This window comes from Haliotis cracherodii, unplaced genomic scaffold (assembly GCF_022045235.1).
Source record: "Haliotis cracherodii isolate W230 unplaced genomic scaffold, xgHalCrac1.p SCAF_12, whole genome shotgun sequence".
Taxonomy (NCBI): domain Eukaryota; kingdom Metazoa; phylum Mollusca; class Gastropoda; order Lepetellida; family Haliotidae; genus Haliotis; species Haliotis cracherodii.
Window position 1 is genome coordinate 34,100,812 of NW_027266267.1, and position 6,009 is coordinate 34,106,820.

Sequence of the window (6,009 nt, forward strand, 5' to 3'; positions counted from 1 at the left end):
AATTTCCCGCCGAAGGCCTGGGTTCGATTCCTGTTATGAGTACAATGTGATTAACCGTGATATTGCTGGAATTAAAGTGTCGGAAACCATACTCGCCCGCTCGCCCGTGAAATTCCCATTAAACTAAGCGCGCACACACACACACACACACACACACACAGTCTCACACACATGTATACGCACGTATATATACACACTTACACATACACACACAGTCTCACACACTTGATATACACGTGTACATACATGTATGTACACACACACACACACACACACACACACACACACATACACACACACACACACACACACACACACACACACACACACACACACACACATACAAAGCTACATGTTCATGTACCTTAAAGCTAAAACATTCAATATTGTACAGATATTTTTTTATTTTCCCTGTACGGTTAGCCTCTGGTTGAACCAACATGTAAAGTTGTACAAATATGGGGCTTTTGTAACCTCTATCACGACGTTGTGTGTTGTATGATGTACACTGCAGTGTCATTCAAGGATAAAATTGCACAGGATCAATAATAAGGAAAGTAGGACAGTTGGTTTCTTTAAATGTCGTTGGGGTGGGGGCAAGTTTGACATCGTTACGAGCAACAACATGCACAATAGGGCGGCGACGAATGCTGCCCTTTTTGGCTTGTCAACACTGGCTATCATTATGTATGAATTAGCAATCTTTCATTTGAGAGCTTTATAAAAATGTACAAGCACATTTTTTTCTATTATATTGCACGTTTTACTCGGTTTTACGCTAGTAGTAAGAGGCGACTAACGGGTGGTCGGGTGGTCAGGTGGTCAGTATTGCTGAGTGCGTCTTTAAACAACAAACAAACAAACATAAGTGGACACACATCAAGGACATAAAAAAGGGAACTATAAATGCAAAGAGGAAAAACATGCAGGTACATTGACCTGGTAGCATCGCGTATTTCAAATTGAATTCACTGTTTTGCAATGCGTATTGTGACATTGCAAAGTTATGTTTTTTACCAAATCTGAAACAATTTCGGTTTGCAACAGATATACGACTCCTGTAAGTGTTCAAATGGTTTAATTTGCCATACTGACTTCAGAAAGTGCGTGATTTCATTAAAAAAAATGAACATGCCAAAATGTCAATTTACAAATCAATAGCATGTGTGTTCAGCTCTGGTTGCGATGCAAGCAACACATCTTCGTCTCATGGAATGGACCAGGCGTCGCACAAAGTCCTTTGGGATATCTGTCCATATCTGCTCGAGCATGTTTTGAAGTTCCTGGAGTGTCTGTGGAACACGTGGTTGACGTCGATCCATCTCATCCCACATATGATCGATTGGTGAGAGATCAGGGGAGCGAGCCGGCCAGGGGATGACATTCACGTTGTTTTGTTGAAGAGAATCATGAACAAATCGATCAATATGAGGCCGGGCGTTGTCATGTTGAAAAGTAATGCCTGGCCATGACGACGCAAAAACAGTAGAACAACAGGGCCGATGATCTCGTCGCGGTAGCGCTGTCCATTGAGATTTCCCTCTAACACTATCAAACAGGTCCTCTGTCTTGCTGTAATCCCACCCCATACCATAACGCTGCCGCCCCCGAACCGATCTTCTTCCATGACACAATGATTGACGTAACGTTAACCTCGACGTCGGTACACTCGAATCCGTCCATCGCTGATGCTGTGGTGAAAACGAGACTCGTCAGGAAATAGATCTTGTCCCCACTGCATGGCCGTCCAGCGTAGACGTTGTCTGCACCACTGTAGACGTGCTTGACGGTGGTTTCCTGTCAAAATGGGATGTTTGGCGGGTCTTCTGTCAACAATCCCTGCACATCTGAGGCGACATAGTACGGTGAATGAAAATATTCGTCGAAGGCCAGGGATGCTTCTTGCAGTCACTGTTGCTAGCTGGAATCGATTTCGTAGATGTGTTGCTCGAATCCAGTTGTCTTGTCGATTATTGGTTACGCGTGGCCTGCCACTCCGAGGATGGTCTCTGAATGCATTCGTCTGTTGCCAACGTTGCTATAAACGCCAAATGATGTTTCTGTGGACAGTAAATTGTCTTGCAACATTACGTTGACTCGATCCTGCTTCAAACATACCAATGAATCGCAGACGCTCATTTTCGGAAAGACGTGGCATTTTGTAATGTTAATAATTGCGTAATTCTGTTGTTTTTTTCTGAGTGGTTGTTGTCAGCACGATGCTAAACAATGCATATGGAATCCTGTTAACGCACATATTTTTTTACCCATTCTTGGGTAGTGAAATGCATGGGGCTTGCATAAAAGTCAACTTTTGCATGGAATGCTTGCTTTTCTGTAGCAGTTGCGTTTTTGTGACTTGAATCCATACATGTACTACAATGTTGAAAATCAAACTTCTTTGAAAATTACACTAAAATATTAGTGTCACAGAAATTGTTATTGTTGAGTATGTGTATATTGGGCAAAGAGCAATTGTTATCCCATTTGTTGTGATTGATAGGGTATAGGCCTTCGACTTTTATAAGTTTACATGCGTTTTAACACCAATAAAGCATTTAATTATATGTAACCTCGTATTCAAACATACCTGTTGTTTCCCCATATTGTATGAAGTTTCCTGTAGCTATATATTGACTGCACCGAATTCTTCAAGGCTTTCTTCCTGTTTTTTTTTAGTACATTTATTTTTCTCTTTTTCTTCTATTTTTTTTTTGTTTGTGATATATTGTTTCCATTTTTAATTGATAAAAGGGCCTCAGAGGGTAATCGGCCAATCATTGTGTATTGGTTTTGGCTTACTGCACACATATATTGATCAATTGTTTCTTCAAATGTATTTGGTACTAAATGCATATATTCTATGTCATAAAGAAGCGTCTTTTTAAACTTCTATAAACCCTTGCCCCTTTTAACTTCATTTATGTTAAGGTAATTCTATTCTTGGGAAGTCAGAGTTAAAGCTAGGCTCTGTACTTGTGAAGACCATTGAAGAAAGCAGTTTATGAGGATTCAGAAACATAAACTACGCGTGATTGTTTCAGGGGATCTTTCGCCATGTAAACCATCTTTCGTCTGATTTGTTTCCTGATACATTACATATATGTGTAAGTTAAACAAGTTTGCCGTTTCACGCACATTTGATTTGAATAAACTAGCGTAGCGGTGTGAAAAACTACATTATTTTTAATGTTTTGTTCTTGAGCTTTAGCAAAATTGATATCTTCTTAGCAGTAAATTAAAGTTCTTTTTGGTCGCAAATTGAAACACCAATTTCTCTTAAAGTCCTCTGCATTTCACAGAACTTAAAACATGTGTTATAACTATTCTTATTTAGGATCATAGCGATCATAGGTTCAGTGAAAGCCTCCAACATCATTTGTATTGAATTTGTACTTGAAAATAAACCGATTTTACTAGCTGATTATGATATTGTGTAGGTATTAGTTGATTGAAAAAAATATTGTTGAGATGCTCCTGTGTGCAAATGTGAGGATGTTCTACGTGTGTTGGTAGCAGATCATCAATACATACATCTTTGACTTCAACTCAATGATGATACTTTGAACTATACTGAGTAATGGCCGACAAATGAGGCAGACTCGATGACCTGGCGAATGTGTGCCATCTGACTTTATTGATCATCACTCATCGCTGTTCAATCTCAGTTTTGACTAGTTTTGATATACTCATTTTCACACGCAGTCGTGAAATAGCTTGAAAAGCACTTCATTATTAGCCTCTGGTGCCAACAGGGGACAAACATAATACATATTGACACATGGCATTTCACGCAGATTAGTAAAATATTTCATGTAAAGGTAAGTAGAAAATCTCGTTAAAATAATGCGGCAGGCAGGGAATAGGCGGAACTGTTACATAAAAGTGATCGACAGCAAGCAAGTATTTTATCCCTAAACACGTTCAAAGCAAATATAAACAGCTCGACTATAGAATATGTGAACATATTAGCACATTTAGCACACGGAAAGTTGGTTGTATGTCAAACCATTCACCGACGCATTGCCATTACATCATTTGGAATATATTGAAGGATACAGTTTTGGAGTGATACGCTTGGGTTTCCGTGATGACACTTGTTCTGTGATATTGGAGAGCACCTGTACACGTTCCTGTATGAGAAAATGGACCGTTGTTCTATTTTGCTGGTGCAAATTTTGAACATCCTGGGAGGAGCGTCCTCCGTTGTGTCCGGTGAGTTCGTTAGAGTTTTAGAATAATAGATGACGCTTCAAAACAAACTTTCATATTCTATAAAAAGGCCCAATGAATGCATACACCAATCTTTATATATTATCCTTTGCTGAATGCTCTTCCTTCAATGTAAAACGGATCAGAATGTCTCACAGATGAGTTAATCAAACTGATCATGTTTTTTTTACGTTTTCAGGCAGTACAGACATAAAACAAGGCGAGTGACTTTGTTCATTTCACTATCATTTATTAGTCATAGGTCATATTTTTTTTACTCTCGTACTGCAAAAGGAATCACAAATCGTTTAATCGTCAGGTTTCAAATGTCATAATAACATAGATGTAATAACAAAATCCTGTAACAAATCCATGACGTTTAGGAATGTAAAGAGTGAAGTGTATCGTCATCTAACCCTATAATGACATGGTCAGTGCTGTTTGATACGTGTCGGGGCGGTCGGGTAGCCTATAAGTTAAAGCGTTAGCTCGTCACGCCGAAGACCCGGATTCGATTCCCGACATGAGTACAATGTGTGAAGCGCATTTCTGGTGTCCCCCGCCGTGATATTGCTGGAATATTGCTAAAAGCGGCGTAAAACCATACTCACTCACTCACTTGATACGTGTCCGTGTACCACGCTACAGTGGTGGACACAAATCGCGTTGTCCTCAAACTCCATACAGCTAAACCGCGTCACGTAATGTATATTATCATTGAATTCAGATGTAAAATGCATACAGGCAACATACAAACTTAAGCCTACTTGGCAATGTGTCCACAAACAAACGCTTCGCATCCGTTTGTTTTCAAATCATAAACATGATGGTAAGATAGATTGAAAAAGGTAAGACGATATTCGGCGCTTTAAGACCTGGAAAGTTGTGGAAACTTAAAGTTCGAGTGTGATATTGTTCCACACAGTAGCAGCGGGAAAGAAACAGGAGCGATGGTCATAGCTGTAAAAAACTTTACTGGTGGTACACTTAAGGGATGGTGAGATTCAGACCTCAGGGTACATGAAGGGAGGTACACGTAGATGCACAGAAGGTCACCTACATAGAGTAGGGAATCAACTAAAAACACTTTCAGGTATCCCAAAGCCGTTTGAAAGTGATTCTGTACGGCACAGGAAGCCGAATGAGAGTACTGGAGTGGTGTGATGGTTCACTATTCGTGAAAATGTACCAATATGTCGTAACCACGAGAGCAGGGGGAATGCAAAATGAATTAATCCGACATTCCACTATACTATTCCCTCCCAATACTGAATATAAACTCATCATGATATTGTAGTTGGATAACATATTTTGTTTCATCCCACAGGCTCTCTGGCACTGACCAGTTCTCCGACTACGGCTACAGATGGTGAGCTGTTCACCATGACGTGCACCAGCAGTCGGGATGGGGGTCGGGCCTGGTCAAGGGATAAGCTGTATCCTGTCTTATATACAGAGCAAGGAAACTCAAAAGTAATCGTGGTTAGTCCTCGCCTTACCAGAGACTTACTCGGACGTGTGACAGCCTCTGGTAGTTCTGATGGAACACAACATAATGTAACCCTCAAGATAAATTCACGCATCGACAACGGTACTGCGTGGAAGTGTACAGATGAAATACATGGCGAGACCAGCAACACATTAACAATAGGTAAGTATAATGAACTCTTTTAATTATTTGAACTATGAAGTTACCAGAATGAGTTGAATATAAAAAAACCCATACATCTTTGGATAAGAATATGGGCTAACACGTTGTACATTGTTGTCAAATCAGTTGCTGTAGTTGCATCGCCC